We start from the raw sequence: 21,871 nt of genomic DNA, 5'->3' as shown, positions 1-21,871 counted from the left end.
GGATTAAAAAATAAGAGCCAACTCTATTTTGTTTGCAAGAAAATCACCTTACAGGTAAAGACATCTAAAGGCTAAAAGTAAAAAATTAAAATTGATATACCAATCAAATGGAGCCCCAAACAAGCAGAACTAGCTACTCATGGAGCCCACAAACAAGCAGGAATACAGATTCTCATATCCAAAAAAGAGAACTTCAAGCCAAAATTAATTAGAAGAGACAAAAAAAAAGTCACTTCATACTGATAAAGGGAACAAACCAACAAGAAGATATAAAAATAGTAAATATTTATGCTTCAAATGTTGATGCACTTAAACACATAAAGCAGATACTACTCAACTGGGTGATTTCAACACACCCTGCTTCAATAGATAGGTCATTCAGAAAGAAAATCAGGAAAGACCCTTCAGACCTAAAAAATTAAATGAAATGGACTTAACAGAAATCTACAGAATATTTCATCCAACAATAGCTGAATTCACTTTCTTCTCAGTGAAGAAAGATGCTCATGGAAACTTCTACAAAAACAGGTTACAAAATAACTCTAGAAAACACAAGAGAATTGATATAATTTCTTGCATCCCATCAGATCATAGAAATCAACATCCCCCCAAAACTACAGAAACTATAAAAACACAGAAGATTGAACAATATACTTTGAATAATGAATGGAAATTTTTTTAGAAATTGCATAAAACAGTAATACTGATACACATTCCAGAGCCTCTAGGACACAATAAAGGTAGTTCTAAGAGGAAAGTTGATATCTATGAGTGACTACATTAAAAAATCTGAAGATCAAGGCCTTAGAAAAACAATAACAAACCAATTTAAAAAAAAAACAGTAGAAATAATTAAAATCAGAGCCCAAAATCAATGAAATAGAAAATTTAATAAATTGTAAAAAATCAATGAAATAGTTGGTTCTTTTAACAGATAAGCAAGATAGATAAAAACCCTTAGCCATATTAACAGAAAGACAGAGAGAGAGAGAGAGAGAGAGAGAGAGAAATATCACAGTTATAAAAGTAGAGATGAAAAAGATGAAATCATGACAGATATCACAGGAATCCAGAGGATCATTAGGGACTATTTTGAAAATTTATACTCCAATGAGTTGGAAAGCCAAGAAGTAAACATGTTTGTAGACATATGTGACCTGCCAAAAGTGAATCAAGAGGACATAGAAAACCTAACCAGACTAATAACTAGCAATCAGATGGAAGTACTAATAAAAGCCTAACAAAGAAAAGCCCAGGTCCAGATGGATTTTCTGTTAATTCTACCAGGACACATCAAGGAAAAAAAACTATAGATCAATATCCTTGATAAAATTAAATGTGAAAATTCTTATAAAAAAATAGTAGCAAACCATATTCAATGACATATTAAGAAGACTGACCATCATGACCAAACTGATTTTATTCCAGGGATGTAAGGAAGGTTTATCATATGCAAATCAATAAATATATGACAGAAGATTATTATCCAGATACATAAAGAACTCAAAAATTTACCATCAAAAATCTAAATAACCAAATCAGTAAATGGGCAAATGAGTTATACAGAAACCTCTCAAAAGAATAAATACAAATGGCCAACAAATATATATAAAAAATGTTCAACATGAACAATTACATTTGATTTGCAGTTTGCAAACTAAGACTATACTGAGATTTCATCTTCATTTATTTAGAGTGGCAGTAATCACAATTACAAACAATAATAAATGCTGGAGAGGACGTGCAGAGAAAGAAACACTTTTACACTGCTGGTGCAATTGTTAATTAGTATAACTGCTATGGAAATCAGTATGGAAGTTACTCAAAAGACTAGGAATGAAACCACTACGTGACCATTGGTATTTATTCTAAAGAATTAAAATCAGCATACTGTGTTATTACATGCATGCCATGTTTACAGCAACACAGTTCATACTAGCCAAATTATGGAATCTGCCTATGTAGCTATCAATGATAAGTAGATAAGGAAAATGTGGTATATATATATACACAATGGAGTTTTATTCAGCCATAAAGAAGAATGAAACAATGTCATTTGCAGGAAAATGAATAGAACTTGAAAGCATTGTTTAGCAAAGTAAGCCAGATTCAGAAAGTAAACAGTCGTATGTTTTCTGTCATATATTTCTCGTATATAGAAGCTAGAGAGAAAAAAAGGAAAGGAAACATACAGGGGTGGGAGAATCTCATGAAAAAGAAAGGGAGACCAGTGGAGCAGAGGACAGGGACTAGGGGGAGGAACAGGGGAGGGAAAAGGGAAATACTGGGGAACAAAATTGACCAAATTACATTGTTATATAATGTGCATATATGAATATGTAACAATGAACACCACTACTATATACATACATACTTATACATTTATAACAATATAAATATATATGAATAATTATATACATAATTGTATATATATGTATAATTATAATCCACCAATTAAAATATGGGAAACCAAGCAAACAAATCCAAAGATGAAAACAACAGCAAAAAACACCCAACGACAACAAAGTTGACTCAATCACCATGCTAGAAACTCATTCCTTTACCATTCTGTAGGCCCATTTTGGGAAACTCAAAAACTGCACAGTATCTTCCACGTCCCCTGGCCTTTCAGCTATTAAGACTTAAAAATTATGCTGTTGAGCCTAGGACTGTCTTCTATTTTCAGACAGAAAGTTTCTGCCTCTTTGTAGCCTTTTCATTTCTCCTTCATTGACTCTCCAAACCATGTTCAGTGGGGACTAGGAAGTCTGATGCAATCCGACTGTCAAAAGTCAAGAGGTGGACCTTTGTGGGATTCACTGGAAATTTCCCTAAGAAATTATATAAAGCTGGAATGCAGGGAGAGTGCATCATCCTTTTCCTAAGAGGACCCACTCTTTCCATTGAGGATGTGCCCATTTTCTCTTGTTCTATCCCTGCTAAAAAAACTTTTTTCTTTTACCAAGTCTCCTGTGTTGCCTGGAACCTAAGAATCTGGGACAGAAACATCCATGTCTGTCATGCTCTGGCGCCACCTGCTGGTCTCCTCTGCAACACCAGCTGTGCATGCATGCAAACTGACTATAGATTCTTGCTGCGTGGGAATTTTGAAGAAGCCCCAGGATAGGAAGAAAGAAGTACAGCAACACAGGTATAGCAACATGTTATCAGGTTGTTCCTGTGAAGAGAGAGCCAGAGTCTGAGTGATACTGGGGGTTGCATGAGGGGCAGAGAAAATGTAAGGCAGAAGGGATTTGAGTGACATCTGTCAAGAATTGAGGGTTTGAGATTTTTATCCTATTTACAAGTTAAGCAAGCTTGCCATAATCTCATAGATACTGGTAGAAGAGATCAGACTCTGGGACAAAGAATTTTTTAATTCATAAACATAGAAGTAGTCAGGGTAACAGCATTTCCCTAACAGCCAATTCCATGAAAAATGTGAAGCTTAATTCTTTTTTTTTTTTTTTTGGTATCAGGGATTGAACTCAGGGGAACTTAACCACTGAATCACATCCACATCCCCAGCCCTTTTTATATTTTATTTAGAGACATGCTCTCACTAAGTTGCTTAGAGTCTTGCTAAATTGCTAATGCTGGTCTTTGAACCCTTGATCCTCCTGCCTCAGCCTCCCAAGGCTTTAAAGGCATGCACCAGCATACCAGATGTGAAGCTTAATTACAGTTACCTTCTTTTATGAGAGGTAGAACCATAGAGACTCAGAAAAAAAACACCCCATAATAGTATATAGGAAGTACCCTATAAAATTACTAAAACTTGAGTATGTACCCTAACTCCCCTACTTTGCCCTGGCATGAGATTTTGTTTCACTTACCTTTGATGCACCCAACACTAATCATAACTTTAATCCGTGAATGGTGACACTCTACACACACACACACACACACATGCCCCTACCTTCCCTGTTCAAACTTATTTAATCTCAGGCTACACAAAAACAAGCAAGCTAGATGACAGACTCTGGGAGGCCAAGGCCCAGGTCTGTGCTGTATCCCAGAATATTGAACAGTACCTGATACCTAGTAGGACCTCAACATCTCTCTGTTCAGTGTATATATGATCAGAAATACCTGTCTGACTTCCCTGTAGAGCACTGTGTTCAGTAGGATGCACCATTTAAAAGTGAGATTTCCTGGGGCTGGGGCTGGGGCTCAGCAGTAGAGCACTCGCCTAGCACACAGGAGGCTCTGGGTTCCATCCTCAGCACCAGATAAAAATAAATAAATAAAATAAAGCTATTGTGTCCAACTACAACTGAAAGAAGAAATATTTATTTTAAAAAGTGAGATTTCCAATCCATGAAACTACAAAAGGCCTGAAGACTGACAGCTCGGGAAAACGTCCTATAAGAAAAAAGGTTTGCAGCTTCACAGATATGATGGTTTATTAGTGTCCCTCAAAAGTTCCTGTGTGAGACAGTGCAAGTTATGAGAGCCTTAACCTAATTAGTGCATTGAACCCCTGGTAGGGATTAACTGGGTGGTAATGTAGGCAGTAGGGTGTGGTTGGAGGAGGAAGGTCTCTAGGGACTGCCATTGGGGTTTCTTATTCTGTCCTGGTGAGGGGAGCTCTCTCTCTGCTTCCCAGGTGTCCTGTCCTGAGCTGCTTCCCTACTCCACACTCTTCTGCAGTGATGTTCTCAACCCTGATGAGTTGTTCAAAAATCAACTCAAATAGGCTATTGGTGGCTTCCCTTATCTTTGGTCTGTATCTTGCTCAAGCAGTTGGTTACTAAATGCAGCCGTCCCCAAAAAGAGATCATCTCCTCTCAGCTGCATCCTGGGTAATGATCAGGAAAAACAGTTTGGCAGTTTCTTAATAAAATCAAACACACACCCATCACAGAACCCAGCAAATCTCACTCCTAGCTATTTATCCTAGAGAAATAAGAACTTAGGCTCACACAAAAGCCTGTACATGAATGTTTAGATGGCTGTCTTCATAATCACCCCAAACTGAAACGAATTCAAAAGTCCCTAAACTGTTGAATTGTGGGGAGCTACTCTGAATGATTCATACCTTCCATCCTGGAGCGGAAAGACTTTGACCGGTCACTACATCTTGTAGTGATGTGGACATTGCTCCGGTCCAGGAAGTTTGAGGGCGTGTCTTCAGACACAGGCGTGCAGCCCCATGGGTTGAGCTACATTCACCTATTTTTGCCCTGTTTGGGATAGAATGTTCCATGGAAATGATTCTTTGTGTGTCCCCTTCTCTTGCTCAGCCTTTGGGTGTGGCCTTCCTAGATGTCAGTCAATCTGCTGACAGCAGACATCATGAAGCTAGACTCAACCTCCTGAAACCTGACCTCTTGCCTCATTTGAATGGCTTCTCCTTAATAAAAGGGTTCAGCTCCTGCTCCCTCTCTCTCTCTCTCTCTCTCTCTCTCTTTCTCTTTCTGTGGACCCTTAAGGTCTGAGGAGCCGTCACAGGACCCCGAAGAAAAAGGTATCTCTGTCTCTTGTGTGGTTATTTCGTGCAGCCCAGTTCCCCTGGAGTGACCCTGAGTGTTTTAGTTGTGAGGAACATGACATTGAATGGATAAACAAATTGTGATGCATTCATACAATGACTAGTAGGCAGCAATAAAAAAGAACAAATTACTGATGGTAACATCTTGGATGAATCGAAAGGCATTATTCTGAGTGAAAGAACCCAGTCTCAAAAATTTACATGCTGTTTTCCTTTATAAGATGTCTGTTCAAAACTATCATAATGAAGAATAAATCATATTTGCCAGGGATTAGGCAGGGGACAGGAGTGTGGCTACCATGGCCTAGGGTGGAGGAGTTTAGGCAATAACAACTTTCTCAATGTACACTGAAATTCAAAGAACTGTAAGCCAAAAGGAAAGTTCATCTCATGGTAGGTCAACTGAAAAACAAAGGTGAGGAGGACTATAGCTTTCAAAAACGTTAATTTTATAAAAGACCTAGGAAGGCTGTGGAAATGTCCAAATAAAGGAGCCTGAAGAGACATGACTAATGCAATACACAAAACCCACAGTGAAGGGGAAGAAATGACAGAATATCCTATGTATTAATAGATAGAAAAATATCCCTGAAGTTTCAGTTCTAACCTTTCTCAAAACCTGGAAAATGTTGATTAGTGCTCTTGAGTTCTATTCCTATTATCTTTTTATATATATATATATATATATTTTTTTTTTTTTTTCGTTGTAGATGAACACAATATCTTATTTAATTTTTATGTGGTGTTGAGGATCAAACCCAGGGCCTCGAATGTGCTAAGTGAGTGCTCTACCGCTGAGCCACAAGCCCAGCCCCCTATTATCTTTTTCTACAGTAATTAATTGATTCAATTAAGTGTCCGTGTATACAAATAATATGTCCTATTACATAAAAGGCAATGTATTTGTGGACATAAGACAGGAGAAATTCCTCTTTTCCTTTAAGACCATTGAATATTGGTGCCAAACCATTTATCCACTCTTCTTTAATACTATTTACTGTCATAAACATATGATAAAATTTTGATATCTCTTAGGAGTTAGTTTTCTAAATAATTGTTTGAGATTATTTTTCTAGTCCCATAGATAAGTGACTTATTGGATGCACCACATAATAGCAAGCCTTATGAACATTTTTTCAAACTGTCTCACTATTGAGAGATCATTGTTTTGCAACTTGGAAAACTCTTCTTCCCAAAACATTTTGTACATGGAAACAAATAACAGCAAATCCCAATGCTAACTGGCTTACTTACCAAAAGGAATTTATTGACTCACTGATCATAGATGTATCAGGACTCTACCTTCATGCCTCCGTGGTGGCTTGGGCCTACCTTATTTCTCTTAGCAATTTTGTCCTCAGACTGCATTCTACCATGGTGGCAAATGTCTGCCACTGCAATCAGAGCTGCTGTGTTTCTTCAATCATATCCCAAGGGTGGGGGCATTATATCTAAATCAAAACATTAACCGAAGTCTTGAATCTCAGTGACTGTACACCTTAGAGCATGTATTATCCCCGAACCAACCACAGCCACTACACACTGAAGAAGAGAAATAAAACACAATATTAGGGAGGGCGCCATCATATCTGCAGTGACAATTCTTCCACTTACTTGACACTTCCTTTACTTAATACAATCAGCTACCATCTATTTGATCCATACCTTGTGCTGCCTCTTTGCATCCTTTTGGCCATTCCAAACAACAGGGAACTGAGTTATCCTTCCAGGTTACCTTAGTTAATGGGAGTGTATGGAAACAGTAATGGAGGTCAGGGTGACAGCAAACGCTTCAGCAGTTAAGCAGGAAGGCTTCTTGGAGGAAGGACATCAGGGCACAGCAGCTCTGGGGATTCCAAGGCCAATCTCATGGGGAGCCTGGGAAGCGAGGGTCCTTGGCTTTTTTTGGTGTGGTTTCTTTTCTTAGGTGCTTAGTCCCAACACCCTGGGAGAGTCTGTTTTCTACCACATCGCTGACTGCACAGGGCCACCACAGGGCAGTGCTACCCTGAGTGTCGTGCCTGCTTGAAGGAAGGTCCCACTTCCCAACCTGAGGCTGGGGCAGAGCTCACAACATATGCCCAGGAAAGCCCTCGCCAGCAGCTGTCAGTCCAGGAGGCCCTTGGAGGCGGTCCCTCAAAGCAAGGAGAGTGGCAGGCGCCTTCTAAGGAGCCCTGTCCTTCTGGGCAGCAGTCCCATTACCCTGGCTGAGGCCCATTTCCCACGAGAAAGCCCAGCATCCAGGGCCGCGTCCACTCGGTCCCACGGCCACGAGGGGCAGCCGCAGGCCTCACACCTAGGAAGTTGGGGACAGGTGAGGAGGCTAGTTAGTTGCTGACCCACCCTAGCTCACCAGCTGAGGTGACAGCGCGGCTAGCGGGGCGCCAAGGGCCCCGCCCTCAGCATGCTGAGGTTGACGCGGAAGCGAAGTGGAGCCGTCGCCAGGGAGACGGGGGCGGGGCCTATGCCAGGGCGGGAACTTGGAGCCGCGGTCGCGCACAGCTCCATGTGGGAGGAGCCCGGAAGTAGCGCCCTGGAGGCGGGACTGCAGGTCCGGGTCTGGCGGGTCCGGCTCCCGGGATCCAGGACCGGAGAAAATGAGCTGGCCAGGAGCTGCCCAGGTCTAGGCGCCCACACGAGGGTGGGACCCTGGGAGGACTCTGCCGCCGCCTTGGAGCCTCGGTCCCGGGCTGCCTGTCCCCTGGAGCCGCCAGGGCGGTCCCCACAGCGCCCACCGCCCGAGATATTTGCCTGAGCCAAATAAAACCTATTTCTAGGCGTCCTGGTGAAGACAAGCTTTTATCTTTATATGTCTCATTGTCTGTGGGTTTTTTGTTGTTGTTGTTGTTGTTGTTAGAATGAAATTCATAAGTTGGCAAACCATTTTATCAGATGTGTAACTAGATGCCATTGAAATTATCCACTTTTAAATGGTAGACATTTTGTATATGAACACCGCCTGTCTGCACCTTTTTTAAAAACAGGTCTGGGCTCAGGAGCCCAAATACCAATGGTTATCTGGAACATATTCTTCAGTTTGGCCTATCCGCCAGTATGCCCTGAGGTCATCTAGTCTATCATCTTCATTACCCCTGCTCCCTCACTAGCTTTCATAGAACCCACATGCTGTCTATGAGTCAGGGTCACCAATCCCACAACATTTCGTTTGAGTATCCAAAGTCCCACGTTTCACTTTGCCATGCCTGACATAGGCAGTAATATTTATCAGGAAATGTGAAATTTTCAAAGATCCAATTCTATGTGCTCCTTTCTCAAAGGGCATTAGGCAGGGATATAGCATACATAAATATTAAGTAAAGACCATAGTTTTAAAAAGTCATAGATACTTTTTATTTTGGAGGAGGTATGATTTAATAGGGAATTCCAACAGCTATGTAATAGTGAAATGGTAAGTCTTCCATCCATTTTATTCTTTGTTTCTGATGATTTTTATGAGTAAGGATAATATACTTCCTTGTTCCAATGCAGATGTTGCCCACTTCTGTGAATGGATGCACGGTGTCACCTGCTACTTGGATGTCTGCATGTTGTGCTTGACACTAATATCGTACTTGGTAGGTGGCAGAAAGTCAATACTGAAGTTAAGCTCTTGTGTTCTAGCAGCTGTGCTGAAGATCCTTGGTGTGCCACCTTCTGCAATCCATGTTGCTCTCTTCATGTTCCTTATTGACTTCCTGGTGATGAGCATCATGGTCTCCTGGTCTTTGAGAATGGCCAAGCATTGCTCTGTGAATGTGGAAGACAGTCATGTGGAAGGCTCCAGGGAGGAGGGATCATTGATCATGTACTCTAATCCATGTGCCTCTTTAATGACCTGTTTTTCTTCTTGGGTTTTAAGGGAGACAGTGCCCTCAAACACTTCTGTGCAGCTGGGAATGCAGGCTTCTGCTTCACCTTGAAGGAAGCATTAATGATTCCTTTCCAGAAGACATGAGAAGAGAGAAGTGAGCCTCTGGTATCATGCAGATTCCTTGCATTGCCCATGGGCTAGAAGAGAGAAGAGTTACTTCATGAGATTTGATCCCCTTTTTCCTGAAAAGTTCCACACACAGGTGAGTCCCCAGCATGTTTAGACATCATTTCAGACATCTTTGTTGACAGAAATGAATCACACCCCCTGATGATGTGGAAGAGCTATAGATGGGTTTGCTATGAATTTTCTATTTCATTTCTCAGGGCCTGAGTCAAGCCAGCCATTGTGCTGTCAGCGCATGAGCTGCTGGTCAAATGTGAGGAAGTGGTCTTGCTTTATGAAAACACCACCCTGATTCAGTGAGCCAGAGGCAGCCTGCAGTCCCTCAGTTTTCCTGTAAAGGCAGATTGCTGTGGATGGCCTCTGGCCTCGTCATGCAGCCCTGCTCAGAGTAGGGGATTGAGGGTCCAGGCAGATCCCTAGTTCCTTTTGACCTTTATTGCCATTGGGCTGCCCCAGGGTCCTTGGACTCTACCTGGTCTTCTGGCCTAGGTCAGGGGATGTGAGGTTTGGAATCCCTCTCTGTGGCAGGATCCCAGGCCCCCCAGCCATTTGAGGGCAGGCACAGCCTTCTCTAATTGTGTTAGAGGGGGAGACTTCTCCCACCCATCCTCATCCATGCTCATCCCACATTGTGTAGCTTGACACCTGAGGACCTTTATTCATTGACTTAGTGGTTAGTGATGATGGTTGCTAAGACTAAGTATCTCTTTCAAAGTCACATCACTTGCATGGTTGGGCTAGAGCATGGATCTTCGTAATTGATTTCATGGGACTCTCTCATGGAAACTGTGACTGCCTCCTAAACACACACTCTACATTTGGAGTGTCAAAATTCTTGGCACTGCCTCCTTGGCAAGTGTATCTTGTCTTCTACTTGGGAATTTCACAAATATTTTCGTTTGGTTTGTGGAGGTCATGCAGAAGGGATTTCATTTGAAATAGCCCAAACAAAAAATACCAGTTGTCTTTTTCACACATGGATGTGTGTAATGAACATCCCTTTCTGTGTGTTTGCATGAGTTGCTCCTTTGAATTTGTTGAAGAATGGTTGGCTGGGGAGCAAGGTAACGAGAGATGGATATCAATGGTTGTCAAGTATTCTGAAGTGAAGAATGTATTGAGGATGTGAAGGCTTTTCTAGCCAGTTCCTATGGCTCAGTCAGGGATCAGTCAGAGGATTCTGTCTGTTAGACTCTTTGGAACAGATGTCAAAGTGGCCTGGTCTTACCCTGTCCAGGACTGAATGCTGAGCTTGAGTGGGAGCTTCTTGTCATTTCAAGCATTTCCATGAGTCTGTCCTCTGTTCTCTTGTATCCAAGTGGTTTCTAACAGGAAAGCAGAACAAAAATTGAAAGTATGGTGATTGATTATTTATACCAATGTTATTTCAATCAACTTTGTATAATACGAAATTAACTTTCTGCTAGTAAGATTTCATATGTGAGGAAATAATGAAAATATTGGGGTTAGGGGATGAGAATATGCAAATCAAACATTTTTGAGCACCAAGACCCGTTTTTTGTTTTTGTTTTTTTAACTTAAATAATAAAGTGCCAGAAGACCACACCTGCCATTCAACCTCAACAACCTCCAGGTCCAGCCTCCAGGCGGCCCGTTTCACCAGGGTGTGTGGGACCACACTGTCCTGGGATGAGAGAGCAGTACCCACGAATGTTGGTACAGAGTAGATATTGCTAGAGACAGTGGGGAGGTAGTGGCACGTGAGGAAGGGAAGAGCTCTCAGGATGGGAAGAGGGGGCCGCTTCGAGACTCATTGGGCATGGCACGAGGCTGCTGGGTGTGGTGTTGGCCTGGGCCCACTGAGTGGGGCAGATCCATGCTCTGTGTCCCTCTACCCTCCTCTGTAGCCTGTGCTGGCAGCAGATCAGGGAATTGGGGTCAGAAGTGCTCCCAGTAACACAGGCACCAGCCCCCAGTGTGTGCCTAGCCCTTTCCCCACCTGGCCTGACTTAGTGCTTGTCTTGCCTCAGGGCTGAGACCCTACAGTCTCTGATGAGTGTGTCTGCGGTCCAGATCCAACCTGCATGGCCAACATGCTCAGACCTTCAGCTGGGTCCTAGGCTGCTGCAACCAAACCCTGTCAATTGGGTGGCCCACAACAGAGGAAGTGTCTTCCGTTGAGCTCCAGAGGCTCAACACAGTAGGTGTTGGGCTGTCCCAGTGCCATAACCCCTCCCAGGTTTCAAGGGGACTGTCCCCCCAACTCTGTCAGCCCTTGCCCACTCTCCTACTGCTGTCCATGATCTGTGGTTCCCATATGGGCATCCCGACCTGGCTCCAACCTTGCTAAGAGCCAAGTATATGATGCATGGCATTTTTGGTCGAAAGGTGACGCCAGCTAGCCATTGAGATGATATGATTATGTTAAGATTTGCATTCATATGGATATTGGACTCCTGCTGTTCACCTAGGCCAGCTACGGGCCTCCTGGAGAGTTCCCTTGGTTGGGGAAGTACAGTAGGAGGGAGTTCCGGGGGAGGAGCTCTCTCTGCGGTCTGGGAGGACGCCGCGTGGGTGGAAAAAATCTTCCCGGGTGGTACCGGACATTGGCGGCAGTTTCAAAAAATAAACTTTGTTCCTGCTTGAGTGGCTCGTGATTTTGTGCCCAGCCAGACTGCGGCAACTGGCGGCCCGCACGGGGAACGCCTGAAGCTTGGAGGTGAGTAAAATTGCTCGCCCCTGAGGGAAGGCAACAAAATGGGTGACCATTTCAAAAAACAATGTGTTCTCGTTTTGATTTATCTTGTTTTTGTTTCAAGCTGCCTATCCCTAGAATTTTCTCAGGCAAACTGGGAAAAATGGTTGGCTCAAGGTTTGAAGTTGTTCGGCCCTGAGAAAGAGAAAATTGATACAACTATTCTTTGTTCGGTTTTTGTTTCATTCTGTTTCGGTTTTGTTTTATGCTATCTTATTGGGTTGCGTTACCTTTATAGTAGATTAGAAACTAGTAAAAAACAAACCGAAAGACTGTTAAGTAAATTGTTAGAGGTCCAGACTATGGTAGAAAACATGTTAGGTCAAGCGAAAGAGAAGGTCTCTCAAGCTAGTCAGACAGAGGAAGATTTGAAGAAAGAAAGCTTAGAGGAAAAACAACCATCAGGCGGGGAATTACAACAGGAGGCTGCTACTAACCCCGTTCTATCACCAGAGGGCGTAATTCAACCAACAGCTCCATCTACAGCTGAGCGGCCCTCAACTCCCGTAGTTGATGGACGGAATCCTGAGGCAGGACCCCAAAGATTAGCATGCCCTGTACTTGAGCAGGCAGGAGGGCAACGAATTCACCGTGCTTTAGATTTCAAAACAGTGAAGCAATTAAAGGAGGCTGTAACAACCTACGGGCCGCAAGCACCCTTCACTGTGAGCATGGTCGAATCCATTACCAACTTAGACATGACGCCAGCAGATTGGGCTAACATGTGTCGATCTGTGCTAAATGGAGGACAATATTTGTTATGGAAGGTTGCCAATGAGGAATTTTGCATGGAGACAGCTAGGCGAAATGCAGCAGCCGGTTACCCTCAAAGAAATCTAGATATGTTATTAGGAAAAGGACCTTATGAGGGTCAACGGCAACAAATTGAATATGATCCTGGCGTATACGCACAAATTGCTGCAGACGCAGTTAGGGCATGGAAAACTTTACAGGGGCATGGAGATTTACAAGGACAATTATCTAAGGTAATACAAGGAGCTAATGAACCTTACGCTGAATTTGTAGATAGGCTTATTCAGACAGCATCTAGAGTATTTGGAGATACAGAACAGGCAATGCCATTTATAAAACAACTGGCTTATGACCAAGCAAATCGTTGCTGCAGAGAGGTCATCAGACCATGGAAACATGAAGATTTAAACACATATATTAAATTATGTAGAGACATTAATGAACAAGGGCAAGTCTTAGCAGCAGTACAACAGGCTTTAGATGCCAGGCCAAAAACATGCTATAATTGTGATCAAACAGGACATTTTAAAAGGAGTTGCCCCATAGGAGGAGGGTTTAACAAGGCTAGGTATCAAAGGAATAGAATACCGGGTATTTGCCCACGATGCCGTAGAGGGAAACATTGGGCTAATGAATGCCGTTCTCAAACCACCATAGAAGGTATTCCGTTATCAAAAAACAGACAAGGACCAAGTGTTTACCCACGATATCGTGGAGAAAGACATCAGGCTCCATTGCCAAAAAACGGACTGGAGGGCCCAATGCTCCGGGGCCCAAAACCACAAATATACGGGGCAGTGGAGGAACCCAGCAACACCATCAAGGTAGTGCCCAGGACGCATTATCCATTAAATCCCTCATCAGACAAACTAGAGGGAGCGCAGGGTTGGACATCTGCGCCTCTGCCAGAGCAGTACTAACTCCAGAGATGGGAGTTCAAATCATTCCCACAGGAGTAAAAGGACCTCTTCCCCAAGGAACAGTAGGCTTATTATTGGGACGCAGTTCTTCAACACTAAAAGGACTTATGATAAGTCCTGGGGTAATTGATCCCGATTATGAAGGTGAAATAAAAATTATAGCTAGTTCTCCAAGAGGTATATCAGTAATTTCACCAGGAGATAGAATAGCACAGTTATTAATAATACCCAGCCTACATGATAAATTTTCCAGTCGTACTGTAGAAAGAGGTTCCAGGGGATTAGGCTCCACAGGTGTAGATTGGGCTATGCTGTCTTTAAATCTAGATTCTCGCCCAATGCTAAAACTAAATATTCAAGGACATGACTTTAATGGGCTACTTGATACAGGTGCAGACCTTAGCATCATATCTCATCAAGAATGGCCGAAACATTGGCCATTACAACAAGCCACTCAAACGCTTCGAGGCCTAGGAGTGGCAACTAATCCCCATAGAAGTGCAATGGTATTAGATTGGAAGGATCCTGAAGGATGTGAAGGAACTATACAGCCCTATGTATTGGATCATCTTCCTATAAATTTATGGGGACGAGATGTCCTAGATCAATTAGGTTTGACATTAACAAATAACATCAATCCTAATGCGCCCACTACTAGGGCTAGACAAGGCTTTAGGAAAGAAGAAAGATTAAGAGAACAAGAACAAGGTATGACAGCACCAATTCAAATAGATCAAGAAACAAATAGACATGGATTGGGTTTTCAGAAAGGGCCACTGAGACAATCAAAATTACTTGGAAATCAGAAAGACCAGTGTGGGTTCCTCAGTGGCCCCTGACTAAAGAAAAGATACAAATAGCCCATGACCTGGTCAAACAACAATTAGCGGAGGGACATATACAACCTTCCGTATCTCCCCATAATACTCCCATTTTTGTCATTAAAAAGAAATCTGGTAAATGGAGATTATTGCAAGATTTAAGAGCCATTAATAATGAGATGGTTATTATGGGACCTGCTCAATCAGGGATTCCCCAATTGTCTGCTTTACCAAAAACCTGGTATGTTTTAGCTATAGATATTAAAGATTGTTTTTTTTCAATTCCAATTCATCCCGAGGATAGTCCACATTTTGCATTTACTATCCCTGCACTAAATCATGAAGGTCCTGATCAGAGATATGAATGGAAAGTACTCCCTCAAGGGATGGCTAATAGTCCAACTATGTGTCAAATTTATGTTAACAAAGCAATCCAGCCACTTAGAAATCAAAATCCTGAACTACAAATATTTCACTATATGGATGATGTGTTATTGGCACATAAAGATAAAAACACATTGCTAGAATGTTATGCCACACTTACAAATTTATTAAAAAATTATAATCTAGAGATAGCAATAGATAAAGTACAATTAAATCTTCCAATTAATTATTTAGGGGTTTTATTATCCTCAACCATGGTCCGTCCACCCAAAATTCAAATACGAGTAGATCAACTCAAATCACTTAACGACTTTCAAAAGTTATTAGGAGACATAAATTGGATAAGGCCTTATCTAGGCATACCAACAGGAGAGTTGGGACCTTTATTTGATATTCTAAAAGGTCCATCAGATCCAAATTCACCCCGCATGTTGACGCCTGAAGCAAGAAAGGCATTAAAAATCATTGAAACATATATGGAAAATATGCATTTGGATAGAATTGATATAAGTTTGCCTTTATTATTTATTGTACTGCCAACAAAAAATATTCCTACAGGAGTATTCTGGCAAGAAGGTCCATTATTGTGGATACATTTATCTTATTCTCCTAACACTATTCTTACTAGGTATCCTGAGGCTGTAGGACAATTAATACTCAAAGGAATAAAAGCAGCCAAGGGAGTGTTTGGGATTTCTCCCAATAAAATTATTACTCCATATACTATAGATCAAATTGATGAGTTAGCTAATGAGTTAAATACTTGGGCAATAATCATGTGTAAATCTAATGTTTCATTTGATAATCACTTACCGTCTAATCCTTTGTTGTCTTTTTGGTCTAAACATCCTGTAGTTTTTCCAAAGATGACAAAAAAAACCCCTATCATGAATGCTCCAAATATATTCACTGATGGGTCAAATAATGGTACAGCAGCAGTAGTTACCCCTGATCAAACTTTTACATTTTTAGTACCCAAACAATCAGCTCAAAAGGTAGAGCTTAATGCAGTATTACAAGCTTTTATGATGTTTAAAGATTCTGTATTTAATTTATTTTCTGATAGTCAGTATGTAGTTAATGCTATAGTATCCCTTGAAGATGCTGGTAGGATTTCCCCTTCTTCTACTGTTTTCTCTTTGTTTTCCACTATACAAAGTCTAATCTGGGACAGAAAAGATCCATTCTTTATAGGACATATCAGGGCACATACAGGATTGCCTGGAGCCCTTAGTTTGGGCAATGATTTAGCAGATAAATCTACACATGACATACATATTTTCTCCACAATAGAAGAAGCTATAAATTTTCATAAAAGGTTCCATGTCAATGCTAATACTTTACAAAAGCGTTTTAAAATAACTAAAGAACAAGCCCGACATATAATAAAACAATGTCAAAATTGTGTGACATTTTTACCACAAGTTAATCTTGGAGTCAATCCTAGAGGACTGATACCTAACCATATTTGGCAGATGGACGTCACACACTTGCCAGAATTTGGAAAATTAAAATATTTACATGTTACAGTTGATACTTCTTCCGGATTTCTGATGGGCTCCCTTCATGCCGGAGAAAAAACTAAAGATGTTATAGCTCATTGCTTACAAAATTTTGCCACTGTGGGCGTTCCAAAACAGTTAAAAACCGATAATGGTCCTGGTTATACGTCCACCTCTTTTAAACAATTTTGCTCATCATTTGGCATTACTCACATAACAGGAATTCCATACAATCCACAAGGACAAGGCATAGTTGAAAGAGCTCATCAAACTATTAAAATGTACTTATTAAAACAAAAGGAGGGAATTGGAAAGGGGTATATATCCCCCAAAGATAAACTTAAAATAACCCTTTTTACTCTAAACTTTTTAAATTTGGATTCATCAGGGCTTAGTGCTGCGGAAAGACATTTGTATCCAAAAAATGTACATAAGCCTAAGGTACTTTGGAAAGATATTCTAACAGGACAATGGAAAGGTCCTGACCCAGTGATAGTCTGGAGTCGGGGCTCTGTTTGTGTTTTTCCACAGGAAGAACAGCAGCCGATTTGGATTCCAGAGAGATTAACTAAAACAATTTCTACAGACCAAAAGGAAAATGATTCGACTCAAATCCATAACAGCTGATATCCAGATCTCCAGCTTGGCTATTCTTACATCTGCGACAGTGATTAACCAGGATGCTTTTTTCAATATCTATTTTATTATTGCTTTTTCCCACATCATAAAGTTCTATTTTATTTTTGAGCTCATACAGACCTAGGTTAATGTTTTTTCTGATCAGTTTTATTTTTTGACTGTGGAGTTTTTGAACATTGCAATGGAGATTTCACCTAGGTAAAGCTACAAGGCCTTTACTATTGTCTTATGTGTTATATGTTACGTGTGCACACTTCTGTTTTGTGTTGTATGTCTGTATGTGCGTATGTCCATATATCACATATGAGGAGCGCTCATGCACATGGATCCAAAAAATTTTTTTTTTTTATTCACGTGATTTTAATAGTTTAATTTAATTTGGGTAAACAGCTGTTGAGGATTGTTTTAATATATGAACAAATAGAAGGTTAACAGATCTGTTTGTTTACTTTCACCTTTCCTTTTCATTATATTTAATAATTCTGTTCAGGATAATGTAAATTGTTCTAAATATTGTTTTCTTAGTACCTGTTGAAATGTTACATATTTTTTTTTTAGCATCATTGTCAAAATTCCTATTTTCATCCCAGTGCCGGTGAAGACAAAGATAAAACCAAACTACAACTTCTTCGAGAGTTATCACAACAAACCGTGTAAACTGATACATCAATGATTTATAACTCAACAAGTAATGCTCAATCAATGAGTCGATTTATTTTGGAAGGATATGGACATATTGATAGATTCCTCTGCTTTGAACTGCTTACAAAACTTGCCTGGACTATGTATCACTTGTATGCTTTATTTTGGGAGGATATGGACATATTGATAGATTCCTCTGCTTTGAACTGCTTACAGAACTTGCCTGGACTATGTATCACTTGTATGCTTTGTGATCTATTTGTTGATGCAGCGAATTATGGTAGTGCTAGCGTATCTTTGCTGATGTGTCACCAGTGATGTAATTTTTCCTAGGAGCCGTTAATTGACTTGGTGTCATGACATTTCTGTATCCTCCTCCCTTCTACTAGTGATGGTCTAATTTTGGGGGCCAACAGAGGTGAGGTAAAGAACCTCACCCCCCCACCGGCACCAAGGCCAAATTTGGGGGCCAACAGAGGTGAGGCAAAGAACCTCACCCCCCCACTGGTACATAGGCCTATCCACAAGTATGGCTATATGCTGGACCGGTAGTCAGTGACGGGTATGATCCAATTGCAGTGGTATCAACCTAAGACAGGAGGCTGACGCCTAAAAGTCAGTTTTCCGATGACGGGTAAGAACCATATGTTGAATTGGACAAACCTAACAGGCACGGTCCCTAGCCAGATTGCTTGTTACTTAAACAGAAGGGGGGAGATGCTAAGAGCCAAGTATATGATGCATGGCATTTTTGGTCGAAAGGTGACGCCAGCTAGCCATTGAGATGATATGATTATGTTAAGATTTGCATTCATATGGATATTGGACTCCTGCTGTTCACCTAGGCCGGCTACGGGACTCCTGGAGAGTTCCCATTGGTTGGGGAAGTACAGTAGGAGGGAGTTCCGGGGGAGGAGCTCTCTCTGCGGTCCAGGAGGACGCCGCGTGGGTGGAAAAAATCTTCCCGGGCGGTACCGGACATAGGCGGCAGTTTCAAAAAATAAACTTTGTTCCTGCTTGAGTGGCTCGTGATTTTGTGCCCAGCCAGACTGCGGCACTACCTCACATAGGCTGTATCCCCAAGTCTCCCTGGTCTCTGGGTCCAGACTCCCCTCTTCCTACAAGAATATAAGATATTAGATTTGGGCCCAGTTGATGCTGTGTTCCATCATGTGAGCTCTTAGCTTCATCACTGTACAAAGACTCTTTTTCCACATAAGTTCACACAACTTTTGGGTGGCTAAGAATTTTCAGGGGACACTTTTCTAATGAGTACACTTTCCTTTCTTCAGATCTCTCCCCACTGAGCCTTCTTCTCATCCTTGTCCTAGTTCCTTTATGGCAAGTTCCCTCCTTATGGCTGAGAGGACCTAGTGACCCCTGGATTCACACATTGTCTTTAATCACCAACACACTGCAGAATTCTCCATGGGACTGCAGTGTTTTGCATTGGAACCCACCCCCTGACCTCTAAAAGTGGTCTAGACAATTGGGTTGACTCCCTCCCTCCTGAACCTCTTTGATGCCCTTTAAAGTAAGTTATTCTTTTGGATTCCTTCCACAAGTAGGCAAGTCCTTGGATCCCCTGCTAGAAAGTCTTCCAGCCTGAAGGTCAGATGTGTCCAGATGTTGAGTTGAAGGATATCATCCTAGAAGCCCTCATCCTGGCTGCAGCGTTTCCTCCCCTCAATGCAAAGCAAGAAAGTGCAGTTGGCTCTGTACCCATTCTTCTGCATCCATGGTCCCCACCAGCTGGAAATCCAAACTATCAGGAAAGGAGTTGTGTCTCTCTGGACAGATACTTCTCTCCTCATTGTTTCCTGGATCTTACAGTGTTACAGAGAATGACACTGCCCTTTCATTGTATTAGGTGTCAGAAGTCATCTAGAGATAATGGAAGTGCTACAGGAAGAAGATATACAGCGTTTAGATGCAAATACTCTGGCATTTTTGTAAGAGACTTGAACCTGTGTGGACTGGTGTTTTGGGCAGACTTTGAACAAATCTCCCTTGAATTTCTTGTAACGTTTCTGGTTTCTGGACTTGGGAGTGTTCAGTGTGAGTCAGCCTCATGGGGATGTGATAGGGGGTCAGTCGGAGCTGTTGTGCAGAACCTCAGTGATGGCTTGTAAGGCCACATGCAACACTGCAAGCAGGAGCCGAGAAGGGAGCCTTCTCCCCATGTGTTCAGCTTAACTCTTGTCTTATCCAAAATCATGACTTGTGAAATGTTGCAGAAATGGACTCATGCCAAGAAGTTGGGATGTTCTGGGGAGCATGGGCTGTCATTCTATTTTGTCTCTGCATTATGATGTGTTAGCGGGTGGGAACTTGAAGATGTGCTTAGGCCATGGATTCTCCTTCCCTGGGAAAGGGCTTCTCAAAGCAGCCCTTGTCCCTGTTTCACCTGCTTCCCCAGGAGGACACAACAAGAACGTTCTTACAAGTTGGCCCCCAGTCTTGGTCTTCCAGCCTCCCAAGTTTGAGAAATAAAATCTGTGCTATGAATTACCCAGTGTCTTGTATTCTGCCATCACAACACAAACTGTGCTAAGATGAGTCAATCAGCAGTCTCCCAAGTGTTTACATTCTGGTAATTGACACCAAACATCCGTTTTGTAATTAAACCATTTTGGAGTACACAGTTGAGTGGCATTAACCATGTTCATGTTGGTGTATAGGTGTCGCCACCCTGCATCTCCAGAACTCACGTGAACATACTCTTGCCATCAGTGCTGAATTCTAGTGCCCTTGAGGCCCAGGAAAAGAACATTGTACTTTATCTTTTTATGAACCTGATAATTGAGAATCTGAGATAAGTGAAATCCTACAAAATTTGCCTTTCTCTGGACACAATCATTTTCAAGGGATGCAGTTCACCCCCACTCGTAAGCATATCTGGTCCTCTGCCAACTCTGCGGGTATTTCAAATGCACTCTCAGTGACAGTGGTGACTGTGTGCACATGAGCTGTCTGTCCAGCTCAGATCCCAGGATCTAGGGTCTTTGGTTCCACGCAGCCTATAGGTTGCCTCCTCCTCCAGGTCTCTGCAGGCCATTGGCACAAAGGCCCTGGGCCTGGTGGTTTCTTTAGGTGAGTGCAATACGTGTCCAGTGTCCTGGGTCATGATGGACTATAAATAGAAGCAATGCCTGGATACTCCTGGGATCTCAGTGGGCTCGGCCTGTGTGCTGAGAATTGTTGTGACCTCCTAATTAATGGGCCCCCAGAATCCCAGAGAAAAGGGCAAGTCCAGAGCCAGTGGAACCTCAGTGTCTCTGAGAGAACTTTTGGGGTGGGGGGCCAGGATACATTGATGTGATGACTCTGATGCAGAGTCACGTGCTTCGAATCCAGGTAGAGGTGCTCAGGAGCAGCCTGGGCTGGCACGTGGGTTCCCCACCTCCACACCTGTGGAACATCTCGGGGCTCTGAGAAGCACAGCAGCCTGACCACGTGAGGGCATCTGCTGTCTCTGCATACAGTGATCTGGGTTTTCTTCACGTCTCTCAACAATTCCACATAACACCAGCTCTGAACCCAGAGTCCTGGGCACTTAGTTGAGGCTCCATCAGCTCCCACCTCTCTCTACCTGACAGAGCCATCCTGGCTCCCTCTGCACTCATTACATTGAAGATGAAAACCTGGAGGGTGGGACTTCCCGTCATCCAGAAGTTCCCAAACACATTCCACTGTGTCATTTGTTCCTGGAACCCAAATGGTTGGGGTGGGCCACAGGCACCCTGGCATCCATGTGTGGGAACCATGGTAGTATAATCAAGAAACAGGAAGGAGAGGGGTTGGACTGATGTGTACAGATGGCAGGGCATAGTACAGAGTGGAATGGAGAGTTCTCACCCGGGGTGATTGTTGTGATGTGCAGAAATGCTCTGCTGGTGCTGGGGTGCCCGCATGGTTTCCGGGGTCTTGAAAGGCTACAGATGCCCACAGAGTGTTCTCGGATGCACATAGTGGGAGGCCCATTGCCCACTACGTACCTGTG

At 42.4% G+C, this 21,871-nt stretch overlaps 1 long non-coding RNA gene across 3 annotated transcripts in view; it reads left to right on the top strand.

Moving 5' to 3' along the window:
• The window catches only part of LOC107154090, a 37,234-nt gene that overhangs the window by 12,498 nt on the left and 2,865 nt on the right, over positions 1 to 21,871 (top strand). Inside the window, exons 2-5 of one of the 3 annotated variants that reach the window (XR_001505020.2) lie at positions 1,252 to 1,256; positions 8,984 to 9,069; positions 9,354 to 9,567; positions 19,434 to 20,961. This is a non-coding gene — a long non-coding RNA (uncharacterized LOC107154090). Of the gene's footprint in view, positions 1 to 1,251; positions 1,257 to 8,366; positions 9,070 to 9,353; positions 9,568 to 11,101; positions 11,117 to 19,433; positions 20,962 to 21,871 lie in introns of those variants that run through there. The other 2 variants (XR_007350183.1, XR_007350184.1) reach the window with 2 other exon arrangements.

The sequence above is a fragment of the Marmota marmota genome, unplaced genomic scaffold, assembly GCF_001458135.2.
Source record: "Marmota marmota marmota unplaced genomic scaffold, marMar, whole genome shotgun sequence".
Lineage (NCBI taxonomy): Eukaryota > Metazoa > Chordata > Mammalia > Rodentia > Sciuridae > Marmota > Marmota marmota.
The sequence above is the reverse complement of the archived record's forward strand: the minus strand, read 5'-3'. Positions and strand labels throughout refer to the sequence as shown.